We start from the raw sequence: 26,894 nt of genomic DNA, 5'->3' as shown, positions 1-26,894 counted from the left end.
GAGCCGATTCCGGTGCCTCCACAAGACCGGCGGCGCACTCCCATATGCACCGGTGAAGGTCTGCAAAATCTTCCTCGTGTGCTGCATGCTGCACAACATGGCAGCGGAGAAAGCTGTGCCACTCATCCTGGATCCGGATGAGCAGGAACATCCACCCGTGGAGGACGAGGGGCTTGGTGACGAGGCAAGTGATGTTAAGGAGGAGGAGGAAGAGGACATCCGGAGTCGGCTCATACGCAACTTCTTTGCTTAGTTGTGAGTTGCAGTGTCTGAGTGTGCACGCATTGAGCCTTGTGTGGCATGTGTTGCAATGTGTGGGTCCATCTGCATGTATGGCAAGTGAGTCAGAGGTGTGTTTGGATGTGTCACTCGAGTGATGGTGTAATAAAAGAATGTCTTTCCTGAGACACTATTTTCACCTAGCATGTTGACAACCTTATACGTGTCGAGTACATGCCCATGCATGCGGATGTGCTTCTTTTGGCTCACTTCTTGTGTGTCTCTCATCCCCAGGTATTTGCGCATGCTGTCTGCTGGTGGCATTGTTGTGCTCCTGCTATTCCTCATGAATACAGCAACCTGTGCTGAATCAGCGTAACATGCACGGACATGTCGAAAATTCACCTTAGGGTAAGGGATGCACCATGGCTTTTTGGGTGTGCTATTTGTTTGGAATGTGTGTGCACTGCTCCTGTTCATGTTTGGTTACTTAGCATACATGTAGAATCACCATGGGGCACATGACATGGAGCTGGATTCACCTGAATTGATAGTCACACTTGGTGACAGTCGTCTGTAATGTGATTGTGGATTGGGATGAAGGCATCAATGTGTGTAACACTGCCCTCGGAAACATACGGGATGCACCGGGTTGACATAGTGTGGGACATCCCCATTAGAGGCTCAATGGTGAATAGCAGCCTCTCCGTGAGCAGAACGGGTTGTTTGCCTCAAACCCGTCACTTGTGTACCAGTTCTATGGATTTCCTGCATCTGTGGTACAAAGGGGGGTGCCAGTGTGGGTTCCACATGTTCATCCACATGACCTGTGCATCTGTTGATATAGATGCATTTGCCTTCCGGCAAACATGACTAATAAAGGTGTCCCTCAGCCTCTAAGGTGCCTCATCTCTGTCAATGTAGGTCTCTTGCCACTGTGCATGCGGCATGTCTGGCATAGTTGTCACAGATTGTGCATATGAGTCTATGTGTACAGTAGCAAGATGCAAGCTGTTTGTCAGGGATTGTGATATGTATTGTGCATGATGTACATGGCTGTGTAGGTATTTTGGCATCTCAGTCCCCACAACGGCCACTTTGCTGCATGTGCATCCATTGTCTGTGTGTGTGCCATGTTGAACCAGACACTCCTTCCTTCTCATACACCTTTTGCAGTAGTCCTTTCTGACATGCTTGTGTTAGTGTGCAACTTGTGGCATGGTTTTCAGGACATGGCGCCTGCTGCTGCAGGCCCTGCGGCAAGGGCACACAGAGTTTCTATATTTGCCCTCACACAACCCGCCTGTAAGACGTACCCCCCTTCCTCCCTCCACCCATTCATTTTGGTGTAATCTGCTTGTGTGTGACACAGTTGCGGTGGGAAAGGCTGGACCGTCTGCACATGCTACGTGCACATTGCACGTGCCTCATGTCCTTGCATGTGCCACATCACGCTACACCATGATGTTGAGGCCACCCACCAAGCAATATCCATCCAATACATCTGTTGCATGTACTCAGGCATGCACTCATCGCCCACACTACACCTTTGCATAATGAGTGTGCAACTCCAACTGCCTACACAGCGCTGGCACGCCTTCCTGGCCCTGTCACACCAACCATGTCATGTCCCTCCTACTCCCCACCGGCTCTGTACCCCAACAAGGCCATGGGAGTGGTACTCCAGGCCTCTGCATGTAGTATGGTGTCGTTGTGGGACACATGGCACAGGTATCATGTCTCAGCGTGTCAGTCTACAATGTGTCCAGGATCCCCCTCTACACCATGACATGCACACTGCATCTCATCATCATCTGGTGTCCCATTGCCTGCCAGGTGCTCCTAACCCTCCCCAAAGACGCAGTCCTTGCCAGTTCCCATATTGAATAATGCATGGTATCCATTCGCAGATGGCTGAACATCGGCCACCTGATGCTGGACTTGTACACGACTGAGGTGTTCATCTGCGGATTGTCCCCTTACAGCTGGGTCAACTGCTTGTGTCCCACCCGCAAGGGCCCTGCACAGGCACACAGTGTCCACGCACACGAGCTGGTGTGCATCATGGATTGCTTGCTCACATGTGCTATGCTGATCACCAGCATCTGTACCTCAGGCTTCAGCACACTCTGCATTATGCACAAGATCCACAGTTCGATCCACCTCAAGGCAAGACAGACCATCCCCCAGGACAACTACAACATCCGTGTCTAATCCTACCCTGCACTCTATGGAGAAGTACGTTACAACTCCCATGATACTTGTCCACATCCAGGGTGCATCTGCACAGCTCTGCTTCAACATCCGGCAACCCAGCCACATCACCGTCCAACAGAGATAGCTGCAATGGATCACTGTCAGCTGCAGGAAGACCTTCACAATCCACGCCCACACTCAGGATGCAGCCCACGACCCCAACACAACCTTGTGGCACTGTCATCCAAGACCCCATTGTGCCATCTCCATGCACCCAACCTTGGCCTGGCCACCATTCTCCACATCCACCTGACTCCAGCATGCAGGACATAGTTCTCCCACCTGGCTACACATACCTGGGACTCCCACCCCAGGACACTCCACATGATCCCTGACCTCTGCGCATGACTGTTGCTCTTCGAAATAGGTCTGTCCGCACAGTTGTGCAGGCACTCCCTCAGCTGGTTGGGCCCATCACGGGTGAGTATGGTGCTCCATGTTTTTATTGGATGATACATTGTGACCCATGTGTGTCCTGTGCCAGACTCAGACCCCAGGGTATGCATGGTTGGAGTTACTTCAAAACTCAGGCATGGTTTGACTTTCCAACACACACATGTTATGGAATAATGCAAAATGGCGGCATCATCTCGTGATTGTTATGATTTTTATTAGTGGTGGGGTACGTGTTTGGGGGGATGTAAAGAGGTGCTCGCCGGGTGTCTGTAATCCAAAGTTCACAGGGGGAGTTGGGATCCTTGCCATTGGAAGTCATCAGAGTCCATGCCACAGTCTTTGTCAACATTGGTCAGACAGTGACCAGCAAGTCCATGTGGCAAAGAATGTCATTGGATGAGGTGGTGCTGTTGCGCCAGAGGGCTAGGTGCCAGGCCAGGTGGCCTGGGAGATGGTGATGGTCCGCTGACTCTCACGGTCTTTTGCGTGGACGACCCACCTTCCTCGGGGGACCCTCAGAAGCAGGCCGTGACGATGTCTGTGATGCTCAGTCGGACGAATCCTCCTCCTCCTGATCCCTCCCTGTGGCTGGTGTTGATCTCCGCCTGGTGGCACAGGGAGGGTTGCCCATTTTTTCGGCAATCCGACGGAGTGAACGGCTCATGTCCGTTACCACCGCCACGAGCTCAGCCTGTCTTGCCTCCATCCGTCCTTGGTGTTGCTGTTGACTGGCATATTGCTCGGCCTGCAGGTTCTAAATCTCATTGAGGGTCTCCACAACCTGGCTGATGCCCCTGGCGTCACGCCGGTATGTGTCCAGGATGTTGCAGACGTGTGACATAACGGGTTCCTCAGCTGTCTGGTCAGGTTCGTACCTCTGCCGTCCTCCACTCCCACCACCCCTGCCCACTTGAGCCTGGCCTGCCATTGTGGGCACATCGGGTCTCCGGGACCCCTGAGGGATGGCATTTGCGGGGTCGCCTGCCTCCTCCTGGGTGCCCGGAGTTCCTTGTCCCTCCTGGTCAGACTGGCTGCGTTGTTGTGTGCGAGCAGGGCTCCTGTGTGTATCCTGGGATGTGGCAGGAATGGGGGTGGTGGTTGGCACAGTTGTACCTGACGCAGGTGCTGCAGGTGCTTGGGCACCAGAGGGGGCAGGTTGGTCGGGGTCATCCACGGTGTGGTGAGAGTCGTCGCTGCTGGTGGGATCATCGTCATGCCGAGCCTGGTCCTGTGATTCTTCCCCCCCAGTGTTGGGGGGAGATCGACGACGTTGCCCTGTGTGTGAGAGAGAGACAATGTTAATGGTGTTTCATGCGTCATCCATGTTTCATACATATTCAAGTTGGCACAGTTCCTCTGGGTAGTTGTATATGTCTAGCATTCCTCTCACAGTGCACTTGTGGATGGGTATGTTGCGGGGGACAGATTGATATGTACTCCTGGTTATTTGGCCTGTCTAATGAGTGTTGGGATGCTTATTTGGCTATGGATTGGTCTTGTTGTGTCACATATCCATTGTGGGAGTGCCAATTTATGTTGGCTGCCCCGGGGGTGTGTGCTTGTGTAAGGGGGGTGGGTGTGTGACCGGGCATGCTGTTGGGTGTGGTGTGATTTGTCATTGGGTCTACCAGGTGATGTGTCTATCCCCTCATGGTGCATGCTGGCATAACAGTGAATGTGAGTTCCTGTGGTAGGTAGGTGGCATGTGGAGTTGGTGTTTGAGTGTACAGTGGTCACAGGTTTGCCGTGTGCTGTCTACAGCAGGGCCATGTGTCATCTACCTTGTCTGTACTTGGCAAGTCCCTGTGCATTGTGCATGGTGCATGGGTATGTCCCTTGGCCACAGCTTTCAACACTTTTCCTATGTGTGACACACTCTTTGTCGTTGCATCATTTTTGAACGTAGTGAGCAGTGTAGCGAGCGTGCGTAGTGAGCGCTGCAGAACCGACTTACGTGTTGCACTGTACGTGGCCAAATGGTGCTTTTTCATATCTATTGGAGAATGCAGGTAGGTAACTTATGCATTTGTGACTGGGTTCTGACAAACACAGTGAGTGGGTATACTGGGTGTAAGGTTAGATTTGTGCCTGCAGCAAGGATCGACTCGTGCACAGTTTGACACATGGCCCAGTGCTTTCCAAACAAATAAGGGGTGTTTCACGCACTGCCAGACCTTGTCAACATGCACACAGTCCACCTGCTGATGAGCGGACATGCCCACACCACCCAAGGGTGATTTTTTCTCCCTCTGTCTCCCTCTCTCCCTCCCTCTGTCACCCTCCTCCCTCTGTCTGTCTCCCTCTGTCGCCCTCTGTCGCCCTCCCTCTCTCTCCCTCTGTCTGTCTGTCACTCTCTGTCACCTCAGCCCAGCTTCCTGGGCACACACACTTTGCAGGTCTTTCAAAGGCCATTGGCTTGTTCATGTGGCTTTGTTTAGAATCTCCCGGCCCCCATTGGGCAGAGTGTCTCTGAGTCTGCGCTGCTGCGGCGGTGTGGGCTGACACTCTTTCACAGTGATGCCTCTTCATTAGCTGCTGTTATGTGCAAATTGGGCCTTCATACCCATGTCATCCTGCAACGCGGCCGCCATTTGCAGGCGACACAGTACAGTGTCGGGACACACTGTTTGTATAGCTCTGCCCTAGGCCATATGGGCTGAGGGCATTGGTGTCTGCTTCTGAGTTGCACAATGTGATTTTGGAGGCCCCCCCTCCCGGCATCACGGACATCCTGTCTTGTGTTGGTGTTTTGTGTGGCCTGTGACTTGGCATGGCCTTGCTTGGTGCATGGGGCATGGAGCCGCTAGTGGCATGTGCGTGTTTTTGGAGTGTGGTTGTGTCCGGTGATGGCTTTGGGGTAGTTGCGTGCATTATTGTGAGTTGGGTTGTTGATGCGGTTCCCCCCATGTGGGGTGAGTTGTTTGTGTACTCACCAGGCTCGGCAACTCCTTCTACTCCGTGTACTCCCACCGGCGGCAGCGTGCGCATCACCTTCTCCTCCCAGGGATGGTAGTGTACCGGTCTGCGGGGTGGGCCACCTCCAGTGATGTTCCCCTGGTTGTATTTGTCTGTCATTTTGCGGCGGACCGTCCTCCGCAGATCGTACCACCTGGCTTGGCATTCATGCCTGGTCCTTCTGATGGGCGCAACAGCATTCACCCTCTCGATGATCCTCTGCCACATGGCTGATTTAGCTGCTACGCTGGTCTGTCTGACCAATGTTCCAAAGAGCTGTGGCTCGACTCTGATGATTTCGTTGACAAGGATCTCCAGCTCCGCTGTTGTGAACTTTGGATTCCTGTCTGTGGCCATGGTGTGGGGTGTGGGTGTAGATGGTTGTGGGTGTGTGTGTGTGGTTGGGAAGGTGTGTGTGTGAATGTGATGAGGGGGTGTTTGTGAAGGTGGTTGTGTGAAGGTGTGCAAGTGTAAGGTGTAGTAAAGGTTCAAGTATGGTGCTGTGGGTTGTCTGTGGGGTCTGGCAGCAGTGGGTCTGTTGCAAAGGCTCATGGTTTGTGTGTGTGGGCCCTTTTTATTGGTCCATTTGTGGGTGTGGCTGTGTTTGAACTTTGGGTGGGTGTGTTATAAGGAGTGGTTGTGTTTTGGGCCTCTGTTTACCTGTTTGGCTGTTGCAGGTCAGTGTATTGGATGTATTTGGGCTTGTTGGACGTGTTTTGTGGTGTTGTGCGATTCGAATTGACTCTCCTTGTGGTGTTTTGCAGTGTCCTGGTTCAGTACGTGTGTTTTTCGCGTCTGTGAGGTGCGTACATCGGCCATGTTGTAGTACAGTGCTCACATTTGCTATGGCTTCGTACGACTTGTACATGCGCAAGGCTGGGTGAGGGTGCTGGTATAGGGGCCTGGGGTAGGGTGCGTACAGGCACGGGCAGGGTGTAGGGGCCTGGGGGTACATGCCGTACATACGTGAACCGAGGGTACGGCGCGTACATGGGGGGGGCTGGGGGTACGGCGCGTACATACAGGGTGCTGGGGGTACGGTGTGTACCCCCACCCCCGTATGGATGGTGCGTACCCCCACCTCCGTATGGACGGTGCGTACCCCCAGCCCCCGTATGTAAGCACCGTCCCCCTGTGGTAAATAATTTAATTACCGGTACTTAATTTGATGCGGAAAATTAATAAGAATAGCTCAGTAAAATAAGAGGCAGAATCCGTGGTATTAGAGATTCGGAACGGGCTTTATTCCAATAACAATTCGAATTGTTGGCTTCATATTCCATCACCACGGAGGTTCAGGAAGTGAAGGACAATACATTATTGACAGGTAATCATTTTTATAGAAGAGGCATTACAGTGAAACAGATGCAGGAGGCGTAACAGTTGATAACAGAGATAAAGATATACATGCGTAACTAAAATGGGTGTAACTAGGCGTAACTAAAGAACGTCATTAGGTATGATGTCACAAATGGGTGGTTCCATGAAAGAATTTCGCAATGTCAGCAAAAATACTTGGCAGAGATGCGCGCGCGGCAGCATGACGTGTGATTTGACGTGCAACTAGGGGGAGAATGGGACTTGACATTTAGCTCTACATGTGGAGACAAAAGTCTGGGGTTATGTCAACCTAATCCCAAATCATATCTAATATCTTATGTTTAAAGAACTGTGTTATCCAAAAAGAGAGGTCTCTTAGGATAGAATCTTATTCTATACTGACTATACTGACTGTTAGTGCGTGTACAAGCGTCTAAGTGTCTACACTAGAAGCGAGGGGGTAGGAATATTCCATGGTAACAGGGTTTATGAATTACTTGCATGAGGACAGCGAGGCCTGGCCCCTTTGCACGGTAGCTGGAGGAATGTTTACCTAAACTGCTAGACAGGAATGCATCGGATGAGGGGCGGAGGAGATAATCTTGAAGGTGAAGTACAGTTTTCTGGCAGGCTACGGGCTGGATCAGGCACCGTTAGCCGCGCAGGGAGTAGGACAGAGTTCATGGTCACAGATGCAGGCTCAGACTGGAGCTTTCAGAGGCAGAAGGCAGGAAAAGGCTTGGTGGCAGAATCAGGGCCTACTCGCCTGGACTGTAAAATGGGATAAATGAACCATATAAAGCCGGTGGCCTTTCATACTTAGGAATAGAATATCCAGCCCATTCATGGCGGATCTGAAAGAGGACATGTTGACGGTGGACGCACATGTGTTTGCGTCTTCATAACTGGAACTGGAGGGAACATACATGTACTTGTGATTTATACATGAAACCGTTGGGGTCCAAGATAGGGGACATAACCGACCATAAAAATCCATATTTCCACATTCCCTCCTTGTCCCCTACTGGCCCTTAGGAGATATCAATCTTCATCAATCCATCGATCTGTTCATATAACATCATTTGTTCTTCTTTCTTCTTCCGGGATCTCGAACGAAAACTTGGATGTGGGATACACGAGGTGGCACACAGACCACAAATCGCTGGCCCACATTGTAGACATAAGCAGCAACTGAATAGTATGAGAAAGCCAATACCTAGGAAGGAGAGCATTCTCCATCCCCAGGCTGACAACACGCCCCAGAACCAACCGGACCAAGTCCAGGTGCCTGGACTCTGGTGTATCTGGCTTACAATCTTATGAAGGCGGGTTATGGCTTTATATACTGACGGTGAATTTTCTGGTATGAAAATGCAACAACTTGATCCGATGACCCTACAAGCTCCGCCCCTATCGGCCAGGATGACGTCAAGGACAAGACGATTCTGAAACACAACAATCCGCATAGCAGACTGTTCTTCTGTTAAATTGCCTAAGGCGGAAATAGTTTCGTTCACTACTGCTTCAAGGGTTCGGGTTAATCTACGTATCAATTTACTATTAGTGACTGTACCTATATAGGGAAAGAAACCTTTATTGAAATCTGTGTATTTTTCCCATGCTGTTTCAGTGTAATCGACGATTGGGAGATCTCTCTGCTGTCTATTGTGTACTAAATGAGTATTTCTATGATAATCAGGAGGAGCTAGAAAAACAGGGGGTAGGAGGAATGCTATGTAACAGGTACCATCCCAATCTAGAGGTAGGCGTATATATGCGGTCTGGCCACATATAAAGTAGGAATGACGAGAAGCTCTAAATGTAGACTTGCCTTGATCACTGAATTTTATCACAGTGGTGCATTTACTATGGCCCATGTGTATGGAGCCATTCTTTCTTATACATAGTTCCCCTTTTACTGGGAATACGGACATGGCGGGCAAGATTGGTGTAGCTTCAGATTCAACGTTCAGGATCATGAGGTTAAGTGTAAAATCACCTAATCCATATACTTCATTTTCTAGGTCAGTTCCTGTTCTTTTGGGAAGTCCCTCCTTGTTAGGGTAGCAGACTTTAAGCAAAACTAAGTTTAGGTTTCCCCATACCCAGTTGTCTTGATAGACTGCGGAATTCGAATCTAGGGAATTAATCAAACTAAACCATGCTCCACAGGAGCCATTGTGTGTGAACGGATAAGGAAAGAGGGGCAAAACTCCCTTATAGTTCTGATAGGGAGGGAGTCGGCCACATATCCAACAATTTGTGGCATTGTTGGTTTGATGGGAATGATGTAGCATACTAATGAAAGTGTTATTGCGCAGCGCAAATCTATAGGACAACTCATGCGGGGGTAATTCACTAAAAGATTGTTCAGCAGTAACATTGTAAACATGTTTAGAAATAGGATAATATATGTGCAACAATATACTTGCAGTGATTATTAAAAGATTTAAGAAAAACAAAATTAATAACGTCACTGTGCAATGACTACGCAGTGATTTACAGTACGCATGCCTTTTCAACTGCATCTTTCGGTTTCTTTCTCTAGTCAGGTCTAGGGGATACATGTCAGAGACAAATTCGACCGATTCACCTTGGAGAGGACTTAAACAATCAAATTGTCTGACTTATTAGACCGTAATTTTAGTTTGTATAGTTCCTTATCGCTTTGTTCAACCAAAGGAAGCTTTGAGTCAATCGGTGAAGACACGCGAGGTGTAACGTTTACATCAGACGGTAGTCCATGAAATTTCTTGATATGACTTGAATGTAACCATCCTTTGCGACCCTCGATCTTCACGGCTGTCCTCGTGGTGAGTAGTACAAGTTGAGGCGATTTCCACCTAGGATCCAGCTGAGTCTTCCGGTCAAAATTACGCACTAACACCAGGTCCCCGGGAACTACGTCATGGGGTTTCACCTCGGTGTTGTCGGGAAAGGCTGCAGCTACCTGTGAACGACAAGATTGTAGTGCAGACATCAAGGAAGCCAGGTAATCTGTCAGCATATTACAGTCAACATCAGTTATTTTGCGTGGTATAGGCGTCCCCCACATATTTGGTGGTCTACCAAAGATCACCTCATAAGGGGATAGCCCTGTTCGAGAGTGCGCCACCATTCTCATGTAAAAGAGTGCAACTGGTAAGGCTACTACCCAATCGACACCTTTCTCTCTACATATTTTGGACAATCTAATTTTCAGAGTTTGATTATGTCGTTCCACGAGACCTGCTGCCTCGGGGTGTCGGACACAGTGAAATCTCCATTGATAGCCTAACAAAAGTGAAACGTGTTTCATTAGTTCGGATGAGAACGGCTGGCCGTTATCTGAGTAGACAACACGTGGTAAACCGTACCGTGGGAAGAATTCTCGAACTAACTGTTTGGCAGTAGTCGGGGCAGTGTAATCTGAAACCGGGTATGCTTCTGTCCAACGGGAAAGAGCACAGACAACTACGAGAACATATTTGAATCCTCGACATCGTTCCATCTGGATATAATCCATCTGGAGGACTTCAAAAGGGTGATCAGGAGGCTGAAATCCACCCTGTTCTACGGGAATGCTTTTACCTGGGTTAAACTGACAACAGATCATACAGGTACGAACGTTTTGTTTAGCTGCTGCTCGTAAATGTTTGTTGAACCAAATGTGTTGAATGCTGTCTAGCATAGCTTTTTCTCCTAGGTGCGCTGGACTATGTATTGTATTAATGATAACTTGAACCATAGAGTCGGGAAGAAACCATATAGATTTTTCCTTCGTCATCCATCCTTGATTCGTTTGGATCCCTCCTAATTCAGTCCATTTCTTTATTTCATCTGGTGTAGCATGTGTCTGTATGTCAATTACGTCAAGAGCGGGATCCTTAACCGTCATGCAATGTGTTGGTGTCAGAACTATTGTCTTTGTCATGTCAGATGTGTGAGTTTGATTCTGAGCAGTCTGTTTAGCTGTTCTGTCAGCTAGGTTATTGCCTTGGGAAATGATATCAGTAACTTTCGTATGAGCTTTACATTTCATAATTGATATTGCAGTGGGTAGATGTATTGCATCTAATAAGGCATGAATGAGGGGTCCATGCTGAATGTGGGCACCGTGAGAAGTTAAATAACCTCTCTCTCGCCACAGTACGCCGAAGTCATGTACAACTCCGAATGCATAACGTGAATCTGTGTATATGTTGACTTTCTTATTTGTGGCTTGAATACAGGCTTGTGTCAGAGCGATGAGCTCTGCTGCTTGAGCTGACAAGGTGTTTATGCAATTTGTTTCAATGACTTCAGTGTCTGTTGTGACTGCATACGCGGCCACTAGCTCTCCTGTACTTGTTCTCATACATGAACCATCTACATACAACGTCAGGTCTGGATTTGACAATGGGACGTCTGTCAAATCTTGTCTGGGTTTCGTCGTGATAGTAATAACTTCAATACAATCATGTGCTAGTGGGTCTGTTCCGTTTACTGGCAAAAGTGTGGCAGGATTCAATGTACTACAACGTCTGATTTCTATGTGTGGCTGAAACAATGTCAATTCGTAACCGGTAAGTCTTGCTATAGTCAAGTGTTGTGTTTGCGTTCGGTTCACAAGAACCTCTACTGCGTGTGGTACTTGTACTGTCAATGGATGTCCTAATACTATGGCATCGCTTTGTCTGATTGCTAAAGCTGTCGCTGCCACTGATTTCAGGCACGCAGGCAGAGCCTGAGCTACGGGATCTAATGTACTAGAAAAATAAGCACATGGTTTGTGTGATCCTGCTTGTTCCTGTGTGAGTACTGACAAAGCAGTACCTTCGCGTTCTGTAACAAAGAGTGTAAACTGTTTACTGTAACATGGTGTTGCTAGGACAGGTGCTTGACATAAAGCTTTCTTTAGGCTTTCAAAAGCTTGTGTATGTTCCTGAGTCCAAGGGAGGACAGTCAATGTGGCCGCCTCCTGTGTTGTCAACTGAATGAGTGGTTTTGCTAGAAATGCATACTGAGGGATCCACTGCCTACAATATGAAGTGAGGCCTATAAAAGCCCGTACCTCCTTTTGTGTCTTGGGTATTGGTATGTTAGCAATTAACTGGATGCGATCTGACGTAAGCTGCCTTCCCTCCTTGGACAGCGAGTGCCCAAGGTAAACAACTCGCTGGACACAGAATTGCAGCTTAAAAGGGGACACCTTGTGCCCCTTTTCGGCCAAAAATTGTAAAACCGTCAGTGAAGCTTTTTCACATTCAGTTTCGCTTCTAGCGGTGATCAGCAGATCATCGACATATTGAAGCAGGGCAGTGTTTACTGGCATGTGGATACTGTCAAGTTCTCGTTTCAGTGCTTGGCTATAGATGCTGGGGCTTTCTGTGAATCCTTGAGGTGCGCGTGTGGATTTAAAGCTTCGTCCATTTAAACTAAATCCGAACAAGTATTGGCTTTCCGGATCTATTGGGACGCTGAAAAAGGCATTCTTGAGATCAATTACAGTAAAGAATGTTGCTTCGGAATCAATGGCTGTCAGTAATGAAGAAATGTCTGGAACTACGGGGTATTGTGGTACGATACATTTATTTAATTCGCGCAGATCAATAACCAATCGATATACTGGCGGGGCTTTTGGATCAGTTCGTTTAAGAATCGGAATTATCGGGGAATTACATACATTGGAGTCGGTTTCCACAACCACTCCTTGGGTAATAAGCTCGTCAATGATTTGCAGTAAAGCCACTACAGCATCTGGGGGTAACTTGTATTGTCGCATTCGTGGTAGTACCACTCCTGTCTTTAGTGTGACTCGATATGGTGTAATGTTCATGCACCCAACATCTGTAGGGCCTTGTGCCCATAAATATGTGGGTAAAGTCTGTAGTCGGTGATCCATGTCTCGGGACACATAGTGCCCTTTGAAATCACGTAAAAACAATCTTACTCCTTCCGGAGAACAACATATTATAGCTCCTAGAGCTTTCAATGTTTTTATACCTAACAGGTTTTCTGGACATGATTTTGTAAGCAATAAATCTGTAGTTCGTGTCAAGGGACCAATCGTAAGTGGAAGAGGCTGTGATACTTCGTTAATGATAGGTTTTCCTGAAAAACCAAAGGAAATATTCTGTGAGCCTGAGAGGGGTGCCCCTGGAACTTCACTACGTTTTATGGTTGTTCGGCTTGCCCCTGTATCAAGTAAAAATGTTCTATCTTGGCCTAATAGTTCACTGTGTACATAAGGTCCTTCTTGATCTACAGGGACCTCGATAAGGGGTAAGCCAACTTCCCTCTCTAGGCTGTTTCATGAGTATCGTTGATAATCAGGATAGTCATACTGTGCGGTCTGGTACATCTGTCGTGTCGTTGTTGGTGTGGCAGCAATAGGCTGCGGTGATGGAGCTGGCATAGACTGTTGCGGAGCTGGCATGGCCTGTGCATGCTGCGGGGCTCCTTGTTGGTTCTGATCCTGTCTAAGTGGCCGTGGTCTTTCTTTTGTATTACCTATGGCGATATTATGTTTTAAAACTGGACAATCGTGTACATAATGACCTGGCTGTTTACAATAGTTGCATGTCCCTTTTACAGAACCTGCTGAAACACTGGACTGTGTCATACCCTTTTTATGACCGTCAGCTGGAACTGTCTGGGAAACTAGCATTTTCATTTTCGTGTCTTTCATGCGTCTTTGTTCATGTTCTTGTTCCTCTCTAATTCTATTGTGATGGTACTGTAGCATTTGTAACATTTGTGACGGAGTGTCACCTTGCCAGGTACTCTCGAATTTCAATACTCTATTCTTAACTTGGGGCAAGGCATTTTCAACTAATTTTGTCACAAACAGATGTGGATACGACTCGCTACTTGCTTTTATTCCACTATTTATACCAAAACATTTTTCGAATCGGGCATAAAAATCACTAGTGTCTTCATCTTGCTTTTGTTTACAGGCTGATATTGCACCCCAGTCTTCCTTTTTCGTAGTTAATAAACGTGGCAGTACCTGTACTAATAAACCTGGTAGTATTTTGGTCTTTTCCCCAAGCCCTAAACCTGGACCTCGAGCTGTTTCTTCGTTTTCTAATGCTGTCCAATCTATCTTTTGGTCTCCCACCTCCCAATCCTTTTCTTTGAGTTTTTCGTAAATGCCCGCAGGCATTAATACCTTTAATATTTTCATAATGTCGGGATAGGTATACTCTCCCATGAGCAGCATGTCTTTAATTTCACGGTGGAAACCCGCTGGGTCTTTGTCATGACTGGGTACCACTTTCTTCATTTCTAATAGTTCCATTTTAGATATGGGTGTGTATACAAACACACGTTTAAACTGATTGTCATCACCTTTTATCGGGTGCACTTCGCGTAAGGGATTCTGTCTATCCATATAATACGTCGTTCTTTCCTTGATGGGCAGTGAGACATGTTCGGGGCATACAAAAAGAATGTACTGCTTTCTGGATTCTAGTATTTCTCTAATTAACTCAGTACCTGAACCTCTCCATTTATTTGTGAGTAATTCAGTCAATATATCAGGTAAGGGACCAGGATCGGAGTGTTGGCTTTTATATAATATAAGGAGTTGTTGAATCATGTAGATACCAGCTAAACGCTGTTCATCTGGGGTGAGGTTCAAAAACGTGTGCGCTAGTGTATCATCACTATATTTTCCGGGACTGTCAACCCAGTGAACGGCTGACCTAGCTAATTCTTGTTCGTCCATAGAATCGAGTATATGATAACCCCTTCGTTCTCGGAGTAATTTGTCAGCGGCTTGGAACGAATGTTCGGGGGACCTTATATTTATTATAGGGTTTTGGAAATTTCTGTTATTATCTGGACGTATCGGACGTATCGGATCAGTAAAGCATCTAGTATTATTACAAGATCTTCCTCTACCTACATAGGCCATGGTTTCTAACTGTCCTGTGGGCAGTTCTAATTCTTCCTCCTCCTCGTTTTGTTCAGGCTGGTCTACCGCCAATCTTTCTTCGTGTATTCGTTCTACTTCTTTGCGGATCTTGCGGCACATAGCTACTATACTTAATAATCTATCATGTCTCCCCTCTGATATATTCCGACTCCATGTGGTAAGAATTCGCATTTCCTCCGGATTTACCCCTGGTCGGTCTTGATTTCTGATCACACAATTTATGAGGAAACGTAACAGTTCCCCCTGTATCTCCACTTTCTGGTACTCCATGGCTCTATTAATACTTTCAGAATCTCGCCCTGACTGGACAAAGTGATATATATTTTCTAAATGTGTAGTCATTCCTGGTAGCCTCCCTAAATATATTGCAGCTTGTCGGATACGTAATGATGCCAGCAGCATTTCGTCCTCTTTGCCGGGCACAGGGTCATATCTACAATCTACTAGAAGTTCCTTAAGCATGTCGGGAGTTACTAGTTTGGGCGTACGTTGGTGGGCTAATTCTTGAAAGGAAAGTTTATTTACTCTGGGTGGCGTGGAAAAAATGTTTGTCGTACCTCCTGTAGCACCGCCTGGGGTGCTGGATGTGAAAGGATTCGTTGAACGTGATATAGCAACCATAGGTGTGGGTACAGCTGTAGAAACAGATGTGCTTGCCGGTACTTGTGTCGGAATTTGTTGTTGCGGAGGTACAGACGGAGGGTCTTGGCGTTGAACCCCCTCGGCAGGCGGTCTATGTGGTGCAGTATTAGCATACTCGGGAGCTGCGTCGTCTAAATAAGAGGAAATGAAAACATCTTCTGCGGTTCTGGGATGCCCTTTGGGATGTGCTTTTATCGGAAACAATGGAGGTGGCAAGTCTTTGGGTATCTCCAGAGTAGCCTTAGGTAACCCTTCGGCCAGAAGAGGATACATACCATTCATAAGGGCATTTCTTTGTCTGTCTACTTGTTCTGCTTTTGCTCGGGTACCTTCTTCAATTAATAGATTTTCTCGGACTTTATTTGAATTCTCCTTACTTTTCTCTTCCTGTCTGAGTGCTTTTTCTGTACGTCTATACGATTCTTTACGCCATAATTCAATGGCATCTTTCTGTGATTGTTTAGCTTTCTTTTTCCATAATTCTTCCTCTATTTTCATGATGCAATCTGCATCCCAGGTCCCAGCTGCGGGCCACCTCTGACTATCTGGTAATTCCTTGGTGTAGTCTACCCATAAATCAAGAAATAATATGGCGTCTAGGCCATGTTTATGATACATGAAGTACCCTGGAGTGTCCCTAGGAGGAATGGGAACAGCTTCTTCGAGTACCCCTTTTCTAGTTTTGATCTGTCTTAATTTCGAAAAGAGCGGCATATTGAGAACTGATCTGAGACCTAATTTTGAACACGTTTAATACAACAAAACACAATAATGAACAGTCATTCACACCACAATATGCAGAACGTATTTAAAACATTTAAAATTTAATATTTAATGAACAACAATGATGGCCATTTAGGGAACTAGTCACTAAGCATAATACTCGGCACTAACTAGGTATTCTGAATTATATACTAGACATACTAGATATACTGCTAAACAGTACAGATACACTGCTGAAACAGTGCAGACCGGATTTGTGTACCCAAACCCGTCTTGACCGGCACAACCTATGTGCACGTCAGAACGCCTCCCCGGCAATGGTACTCACCGGGTAGCTCGGAACGGAAGGCCTCGGAACTGAACTGAACTGGACTTGGACCGGACTGGACTCGACTCGAAACTTCGGAACTTCGGAACCTGGTGGGCCTCTGTATACCTCGGATCTTGCTCTCTCAGCTAGGCTCTGGCCGGGATACTTCGCACTTCTCACCGCCTCGTCTGGGTGTTGATCGCAGCCTCAGTTACCCCCGCTCGGCAGGAGGGAGATACAGGAAATCCTGTGGGTACGCGTTGTTGTCCGTCCAGCTGTGGCAGGAGACCGGGCCTGCAACGCACCTCCGGCGCGTGAGATGAGAAAGTGTCCCTGTTCGGGCGCCATATATGTGGTAAATAATTTAATTACCGGTACTTAATTTGATGCGGAAAATTAATAAGAATAGCTCAGTAAAATAAGAGGCAGAATCCGTGGTATTAGAGATTCGGAACGGGCTTTATTCCAATAACAATTCGAATTGTTGGCTTCATATTCCATCACCACGGAGGTTCAGGAAGTGAAGGACAATACATTATTGACAGGTAATCATTTTTATAGAAGAGGCATTACAGTGAAACAGATGCAGGAGGCGTAACAGTTGATAACAGAGATAAAGATATACATGCGTAACTAAAATGGGTGTAACTAGGCGTAACTAAAGAACGTCATTAGGTATGATGTCACAAATGGGTGGTTCCATGAAAGAATTTCGCAATGTCAGCAAAAATACTTGGCAGAGATGCGCGCGCGGCAGCATGACGTGTGATTTGACGTGCAACTAGGGGGAGAATGGGACTTGACATTTAGCTCTACATGTGGAGACAAAAGTCTGGGGTTATGTCAACCTAATCCCAAATCATATCTAATATCTTATGTTTAAAGAACTGTGTTATCCAAAAAGAGAGGTCTCTTAGGATAGAATCTTATTCTATACTGACTATACTGACTGTTAGTGCGTGTACAAGCGTCTAAGTGTCTACACTAGAAGCGAGGGGGTAGGAATATTCCATGGTAACAGGGTTTATGAATTACTTGCATGAGGACAGCGAGGCCTGGCCCCTTTGCACGGTAGCTGGAGGAATGTTTACCTAAACTGCTAAACAGGAATGCATCGGATGAGGGGCGGAGGAGATAATCTTGAAGGTGAAGTACAGTTTTCTGGCAGGCTACGGGCTGGATCAGGCACCGTTAGCCGCGCAGGGAGTAGGACAGAGTTCATGGTCACAGATGCAGGCTCAGACTGGAGCTTTCAGAGGCAGAAGGCAGGAAAAGGCTTGGTGGCAGAATCAGGGCCTACTCGCCTGGACTGTAAAATGGGATAAATGAACCATATAAAGCCGGTGGCCTTTCATACTTTGGAATAGAATATCCAGCCCATTCATGGCGGATCTGAAAGAGGACATGTTGACGGTGGACGCACATGTGTTTGCGTCTTCATAACTGGAACTGGAGGGAACATACATGTACTTGTGATTTATACATGAAACCGTTGGGGTCCAAGATAGGGGACATAACCGACCATAAAAATCCATATTTCCACACCCCAGCCCCCTGTATGTATGTGCAGTACCCCCAGCCCCATATGTACACGCCGTACACCCAGCCCCCCGTATGTACGTGCTGTACCCCCAGCCCCCCCGTATGGACGGTGCGTACCCCCATCCCCCTTATGGACGGTGCGTAACCCCACCCCCCCAAGGACGGTGCGTACCCCCACCTCCGTATGGACGGTGCGTACCCCCAGCCCCCGTATGTAGGCACCGTCCCCCAGCACATACCCCCAGCCCCCCCATATGTACGCGCAGTACCCTCAGCCCCCGTATGTACGCGCCGTACACCCGGCCCCCCCGTATGTACGCGCCGTACCCCCAGCCCCCCCCGTATGGACGGTGCATACCCCAACCACCCCTATGGACGGTGCGTACCCCCACCCCGTAGGTATGGAGCGTAACCCCACCCCGTAGGTCCGCACGGTACATACAGGGGTGGGGGTACGCTCCGTACCTACGGGGTGGGGTGGGGGTATGCTCCGTACCTACAGGGGTGGAGGTACGCTCCGTGCCTACGGGGGTGGGGTGGGGGTGCGCTCCGTACCTACGAGGGTGGTGGTAGGCTCCGTACCTATGGGGGTGGGGTGGGGGTACGCTCCGTACCTACGGGGGTGGTGGTACGCTCCGTACCTACGGGGGTGAGGTGGGGTTATGCTCCGTACCTACGGGGTGGGGGCACACTCCGTACCTACGGGGGTGGGGTGGGGGTACGGCACGGACATGGGGGGGTGCTGGGGTACGGCACGTACGTGGGGGGGTGGGCTGGGGGGATGTTCGGCAAGTATGCGGGCACATGTTTGGACGTCTCCATGGTTGCCATGGGAGTTCGCTCCGGATGGTGTTTTTTCCATACGGTTGTGCATTCGAACGGACGGGACGGATCGTACTTGCGCGCTCGGACTTCAGTATACCGAATCGTACGTAAAACTGTCCGGGGACGTGTCGGACACTGTTTCCGACCCGAGGACATGTCGGGGAATTTTCCCAATGCGATTCGTATGGATTTTTTAACATACGAATCGTACTTGCCAGTTTGTAAGGGACTTGTACGATTCGTACGTAAAAAAATCCGGATACGATTCGTACGGGGAATATTTTTAACGGATCGGAATCGGCACCATAGTGTTCACCCAAGCTCATATTCCAGCAATCACGCTAACAAATAGCCAGCATGATGGGCCACATTTAATAAGCACAGGAACCGGATATGGACTGCCCTGAGAGAAATATTCCCTGACCGCCCAGATGTAGGAGTGTTAATGGTAGAGATCATGAAGCCAGAAGAAAGCATAAACAACTTCCTAAATAGAATGAGGGATTGATTGGGATAGGAAACCGGAAAGCTGTCGGCCATCACGGGCCCACAAGTCACATGTTTTCTATAATATTCTGAAGGGTTACCCACTGAGATACAGAGTGGGCTGGACAGCGTAGGTGGTTTAGACACCAAAACCTGGCAAGAAGTACAAGCTCATATACTCCACTACCATAAGATAAAGCAAGATAAGGAGAGAGAGAGAGAGAGAGAGAGAGAGAGGACATAAAGAAGCTGGGGCAGAACCAGGGTCCCACTGCAGAATCACTGCAAGGCAACTGGGAATGGATGGCCCTGAGAAGAGAAACTGTAGCCTCAGTAGCACAGAAGACGGCGGTAATGATGAGGGTACCTCCGTAGACTTTTAGATAGGACAGTGCAATTAGTAAGGGATCCAAGAAAGTATTGCTCAATGGATGGGGAGAGATGGCTAAATATCACAGAAATCCCAGAGGCAAGACATGGTCGCAGTTCATCCTCAGCTCCCAGAGGAAAATAGGGCATGGGGACAACCATGGTCGACCCAGAATCCGCTACATGGGAGCACACACACAACCACACATGCCCCGTACTAACAGTCACGCACCAATCTGAATAAGAACCTACAGTAAAATTACTCGTAAACAGCACACCTTATAGCTTCCTGATTCACACAAGGGCAAGAAAGTAATACTTAAGGAAAGGGATAATCACTTTATCAAGAGACACTATGGACACACAGGTTTTCAGGTACAGTGATGAGGGCCACATTCACAAAAACCTTAGAATTGGACATAGGAGGTAGTCGCGTGAAAGGGCAGCTGGTATATCATCCCTCTTCCCCAACTAATATATTGGGACGGAATTTAATGGCCAAGTTAAACATGACCACTCCCTTCTCTGATGACGGAACTATGACCGGTTTCAACCCCAAGACTCATGTCATTAAAGTGCCAATCAGACTGCCTTCACGAAGACAGTATTAACGATTATAGCAAACACGCCGGAATTGTTGGGACAGAAGCTGCACCTGCCCAACCAATTTGTATTCTGCCGGGAGGGACATCATGACTCAGAACCCCAAGAGGAAGTGTTGCTCTGCTTAGAGTTAGTGGAAATACAGCCTGCTTCTGGGGTCTTGCTGGCCGCAAACCAAGCAGACATGATGTGGGTGTGTATCATCTTTGTAACACCTGGCCTCAGTGTAGCAGACGACCAGCTGTTCGACGAGTGCCCAGGAACTTTAACAGTTATTTTTGAAGACCCGATATAGGTTAGGGTGGAGCTATGAAATAAGGCCCAGGAATCAATAGCAGTACCGACAACCTTCCAGGAGCAGGACTTGTCAAAAGTACCATCTCAACTGTGGGTAAAAGGGCCGTATGATGCGAGTCTCATCAAAACCGCTGAACCCATAAAAATAACATTGAGAGAAGGGCCCACTCTAGCCAGAGTGTACTAATACCCAGGCTCTAGGGAAGCTGACGAGAGCATAGCGCCCACAACAATCCAGACTCTAATTGATTAAGGGGTACTCTATATGGGAGTATCCCTCTGTAATACTCTGATTTCCCCCCCAAAAAAGAGTAAAGGGGTAGAATGGCACTTGGTAAAAGACCTAAGCCCATCAACGACATTGTGGTCCCAGAGTTCCCCTTATTACCAGACCCCTCCATTGTCTTAACCAATATAACGGCAAATGCAAATTACTTTTCTGTAATCGATATAAAAAACGCATTCTTTAACATCCTGCTACACCCTGACAGTCTTTACCTGACTGTGTTTGCATTCTGAGGGTTCCACTGCTATTCAGAAGATTGCCACAAGGGTACTGTGAGTCCCCAAGTATCTTTAATCTACTACTGAGAAGGGATCTCGCTAACTTCCAGTCGAATAGCACACTGATACAATATGCAGATGACATCCTGATATGTAGCTCCTCTGAAGCAATATGTCGTCAGGACATGATAGTTCTCCTTATTGCACCAGCTGAGAAGGGGTACAAGGTGCAGAAGGGCAAGGTGCAATCTGTTCAGCTGCAGGTTAGATAGCTAGGTCAACTCATTTTAGGGGCAAGTCGATGGATCACCACAGAACTTGCAAACTCCATTAGGGCTATGCCACCACCACAAACTAAAAACAGCATGCAAAAATTCTTCGGCCTTTGCAATTACGTTCTGCAGTGGGTCTTTGATTACAGCACGCTCATCGCCCCCTTACTCAAGGCTATGAAAAGGGCAAAGACTGGCAGTGAGAAACTAACATGGACATCTGAAACGTACGATACTTTCTGCAAACTCAAAAATAAGATAACGCGGTCACCTGTGCTAGGTACACCCCACTTATAATAAGGAAGTCTTCTTATATAGGCAAAGTGACGGGCGAGTCATGTCAGCAGTCTTGACGTAGAAATATCCATTGGGGCACAACCTCCTTGGGTTCTACAGTAGGCCCCTAACTAGGTCATGCATACTCACCTCCAATGCAAGCAAGCTCTGGCCGCAGCAGCTTTTGCTATTGATAAAAGCACTTCCATTGTAATGGGGGCACCACTGACACGGTATGCAGAGCATTTAGTGTTTGCAGTCATACAAAAGGGTAAGAGCACGCTGAATACGCAACGGGTTTCAGGTTACGAACTGATGCCCTCTAGACCGTCACTAAAAATAGTGCGATACCACCTGGTGAACCCAGCCACCCTCATAGCCCATGAAGTACAGGAGGGAGAAGAGATTCATGACTCTGCATCATACACATCCAATGGGATCAGCCAGGCAGAGGAGGATCCCATCCCAGACAGTGAAGGATTGTTCATTGACGGGTCCTCTGTGACAGATCAGAAAACAGGGGTAAAACACACGGGGCAGCTGTAGTGATAGCTCCTAGCCACACGCCTTTGTAAATGCTACAATTCATGGCACAGCCAACCCTCTTACCACATCTCTCGGCACAGGCAGCAGAGTTAATAGCATTGATTGAAGCTCTCACCCAAAGCACGGGGATGACGATAACAATTTATTCGGACTCAGCCTATATTACCACGACAGTGCATTCAAGCATACAGAGGTGGAAAAGCTGAGGTTTTCTTAAATCGGATAGTACACCCGTCATGCAAAAAATGACCCAAAACCTTATTATACACCACCAAACGTGTCATAATGCAACTAATTTATAGAGTGCAAGAAGAACCAGATTATAAACCAAAGATTAAAAACTAAGCAAGGCTTCCGACCTCCGTGACTCACCAATAGTGCTGCATCTATCTGGACACAAATCGTATCCGTACAAGTCCCGTACAAACTGGCAAGTACGATCCGTATGTTAAAAGATCCATACGAATCGCATTGGGAAAATTCTCCGACACGTCCTCGGGTAGGAAAAAGTGTCCGACACGTCCCCGGACAGTTTTACGTACGAATCGGGAAACTGAAGTCCGAGCGCGCAAGTACGATCCGTCCCGTCCGTCCGAATGCCCAACCGTATGGAAAAAACACCGTACGGTGCGAACTCCCATGGCAAGCATGGAGACGTCTAAACATGTGCCCGCATACGCGCCGAACACCCCCCAAGCCCACCCCCCAAGTACGCGCCGTACCCCCAGCCCCCCCATGTATGTGCCGTACCCCCAGCCCCCCCTGTACGCGCCGTACCCCCACCCCACCCCTGTATGTACGGAGCGTACCACCACCCCCCGTATGTACAGAGCATACCACCACCCCCCCGTATGCACGGTGCGTACCACCACCCCCCGTATGTACGGTGTGTACCACCACCCCCCGTATGTACAGTGCGCACCCCCGTAGGTACGCGCAGTACCCCCAGCCCCCGTATGTACGCGCCGTACCCCCAGCCCCCCCTGTACGCGCTGTACCCCCACCCCACCCCCGTAGGCACGGAGCATACCCCCACCCTGTAGGTACGGAGCGTACCCCCACCCCGTGTAGATAAGGAGCATACCCCCACCCCGTGTAGGTACAGAGCGTACCCCCACCCCACCCCGTAGGTACGGAGCGTACCCCCACCCCGTATGTACGGTGCCGGCACCCAGCGCGTAGACAGACAGAGGGAGGGAGAGAGAGGGAGGGAGACAGAGGGTGACAGAGAGAGACAGACAGAGGGAGGAGGGTGACAGAGGGAGGGAGAGAGGGAGACAGAGAGAGACAAAATCACCCTTGGGTGGTGTGGGCACGTCCGCTCGTCAGCAGGTGGACTGTGTGCATGTTGACAAGGTCTGGCAGTGCGTGAAACACCCCTTTTTCGTTTGGAAATCACTGGGCCATGTGTCAAACTGTGCACGAGTAGATCCTTGCTGCAGGCACAAACCTAACCTTACACCCAGTATACCCACTCACTGTGTTTGTTAGAACCCAGTCACAAATGCATAAGTTACCTACCTGCATTCTCCAATAGATATGAAAAAGCACCATTTGCCCACGTACCGTGCAACACGTAAGCCGGTTCTGCATCGCTCGCTACGCACGCTCGCTACACTGCTCACTGTGTTAAAAAATGATGCAACAACAAAGAGTGTGTCACACATAGGAAAAGTGTTGAAAGCTGTGGCCAGGGGACATACCCATGCACCATGCACAATGCACAGGGACTTGCCAAGTACAGACAAGGTAGATGACACTTGGCCCTGCTGTAGACAGCACAAGGCAATCCTGTGACCACTGTACACTCAAACACCAACTCCACATGCCACCTACCTACCACAGGAACTCACATTCACTGTCATGCCAGCATTCACCATGAGGGGATAGACACATCACCTGGTAGACCCAATGACAAATCACACCACACCCAACAGCATGCCCGGTCACACACCCACCCCCCTTACACAAGCACACACCTCCGGGGCAGCCAACGTAAATTGGCACTCCCACAATGGATATGTGACACAACAAGACCAATCCATAGCCAAATAAGCATCCCAACACTCATTAGACAGGCCAAATAACCAGGAGTACATATCAATCTGTCCCCCGCAACATACCCATCCACAAGTGCACTGTGAGAGGAATGCTAGACATATCCAACTACCCAGAGGAACTGTGCCAACTTGAATATGTATGAAACATGGATGACGCATGAAACACCATTAACATTGTCTCTCTCTCACACACAGGGCAACGTCGTCGATCTCCCCCCAACACTGGGGGGAAGAATCACAGGACCAGGCTCGGCGTGACGATGATCCCACCGTGGATGACTCCGACCAACCTGGCCCCTCTGGTGCCCAAGCACCTGCAGCACCTGCGTGAGGTACAACTGTGCCAACCACCACCCCCATTCCTGCCACATCCCAGGATACACACAGGAGCCCTGCTCGCACACAACAACGCAGCCAGTCTGACCAGGAGGGACAAGGTACCCGGGCACCCAGGAGGAGGCAGGCGACCCCGCATATGCCATCCCTCAGGGGTCCCGGAGACGCGATGTGCCCACAACGGCAGGCCAGGCTCAAGTGGGCATGGGTGGTGGGAGTGGAGGACGGCAGAGGCGCGAACCTGACCAGACAGCTGAGGAACCCGTTATGTCACACGTCCGCAACATCCTGGACACATACCGACGTGACACCAGGGGCATCAGCCAGGTAGTGGAGACCCTCAATGAGATTAAGAACCTGCAGGCCGAGCAATATGCCAGTCAACAGCAACACCAAGGACGGACGGAGGCAAGACAGGCTGAGCTCGTGGCGGTGCTAACGGACATGAGCCGTTCACTCCGTCGGATTGGCGAAAACATGGGCAACCCTCCCTGTGCCACCAGGCGAAGATCAACACCAGCCACAGGGAGGGATCAGGAGGAGGAGGATTCGTCCCACGGAGCATCACAGACATCGTCACGGCCTGCTTCTGAGGGTCCCCGGAGGAAGGTGGGTCGTCCACGCAAAAGACCGTGAGAGTCAGCGGACCATCACCATCTCCCAGCTCACCTGGCCTGGCACCTGGCCCTCTGGCGCAACAGCAGCACCTCATCCAATGACATTCTCTGCCACATGGACTTACTGGTCACTGTCTGACCAATGTTGACAAAGACTGTGGCATGGACTCTGATGACTTCCAATGGCAAGGATCCCAACTCCCCCTGTGAACTTTGGATTACAGACACCAGGCGAGCACCTCTTTACATCCCCCAAACACGTACCCCACCACTAATAAAAATCATAAAAATCACGAGATGATGTCGTCATTTTGCATTATTCCATAACATGTGTGTGTTGGAAAGTCAAATCATGCCTGAGTTTTGAAGTAACTTCAACCATGCATACCCTGGGGTCTGAGTCTGGCACAGGACACACATGGGTCACAATGTATCATCCAATACAGACATTGAGCACCATACTCACCCGTAATGGGCCCAACCAGCTGAGGGGGTGCCTGCACAACTGTGCGGACAGACCTATTTCGAAGAGCAACAGTCATGCGCAGAGGTCCGGGATCATGTGGAGTGTCCTGGGGTGGTAGTCCCAGGTATGTGTAGCCAGGTGGGAGAACTATGTCCTGCATGCTGGAGTCAGGTGGATGTGGAGAATGGTGGCCAGGCCAAGGTTGGATGCATGGAGATGGCACAATGGGGTCTTGGATGACAGTGCCACAAGGTTGTGTTGGGGTCGTGGTCGTGGGCTGTATCCTGAGTGTGGGCGTGGATTGTGAAGGTCATCCTGCAGCTGACAGTGATCCATTGCAGGTATCTCTGTTGGACAGTGATGTGGCTGGGTAGCCGGATGTTGAAGCAGAGCACCCTGGATGTGGACAAGTATCATGGGAGTTGTAACGTACTTCTCCGTAGAGTGCAGGGTAGGATTAGACACGGATGTTGTAGTTGACCTGGGGGATGGTCTGTCTTGCCTTGAGGTGGATCGAACTGTGGATCTTGTGCATAATGCAGAATGTGCTGAAGCCTGAGGTACAGATGCTGGTGATAAGCATAGCACATGTGAGCAAGCAATCCATGATGCACACCAGCTCGTGTGCGTGGACACTGTGTGCCTGTGCAGGGCCCTTGCGGGTGGGACACAAGCAGTTGACCCAGCTGTAAGGGGACAATCCGCAGATAAACACCTCAGTCGTGTACAAGTCCAGCATCAGGTGGCCGATGTTCAGCCATCTGCTAATGGATACCATGCATTATTCAATTTGAGAACTGGCAAGGACTGCGTCTTTGGGGAGGGTGAGGAACACCTGGCTGGCAATGGGTCACCAGATGATGATGAGATGCAGTGCGCATGTCATGGTGTAGAGGGTGATCCTGGACACATTGTAGACTGACACGCTGAGACATGATACCTGTGCCATGTGTCCCACAACGACACCATACTAC

The sequence above is a fragment of the Triturus cristatus genome, chromosome 1_1 (genome assembly GCF_964204655.1).
Source record: "Triturus cristatus chromosome 1_1, aTriCri1.1, whole genome shotgun sequence".
Classification (NCBI taxonomy): Eukaryota; Metazoa; Chordata; class Amphibia; order Caudata; family Salamandridae; genus Triturus; species Triturus cristatus.
Note: the sequence above shows the minus strand (reverse complement) of the source record.